The sequence below is a fragment of the Ursus maritimus genome, unplaced genomic scaffold (genome assembly GCF_017311325.1).
Source record: "Ursus maritimus isolate PB19 unplaced genomic scaffold, ASM1731132v1 scaffold_2, whole genome shotgun sequence".
In the NCBI taxonomy this organism is placed as follows: Eukaryota; Metazoa; Chordata; class Mammalia; order Carnivora; family Ursidae; genus Ursus; species Ursus maritimus.
Window position 1 is genome coordinate 37,303,551 of NW_024424452.1, and position 262 is coordinate 37,303,812.

Consider the following 262-nt stretch of genomic DNA (forward strand, 5'->3'; position numbering starts at 1 on the left):
GCTTAACGGCTGAGCCACCCAGGCACCCCTGAAGGGCCATTTCTGACCGGCCTACTGCTCATGCAGTCCTGCGCCTCAGCTTCCCCCGGTCACGCCCGTTCTGTCGGCTGACGGGTGAACCTGCAAAACCACACGGCCCTCTGAGACTCAGGTGCCTTCGCCCGTGTCCTGCGCAGGAGCCCGGGGGTGGGGCGTGCAGAGATGATGGGCTGAGAGGTCGAAGCCCGAGTCAGCCCAAGCTCAGCCCCCCACCGTGCGGCCC

At 67.2% G+C, this 262-nt stretch overlaps 1 protein-coding gene across 1 annotated transcript in view; it reads left to right on the forward strand.

Moving 5' to 3' along the window:
- PKD1 (polycystin 1, transient receptor potential channel interacting) overlaps nucleotides 1–262 on the forward strand; it is a 43,858-nt gene that overhangs the window by 21,386 nt on the left and 22,210 nt on the right. The window lies entirely within an intron of this gene.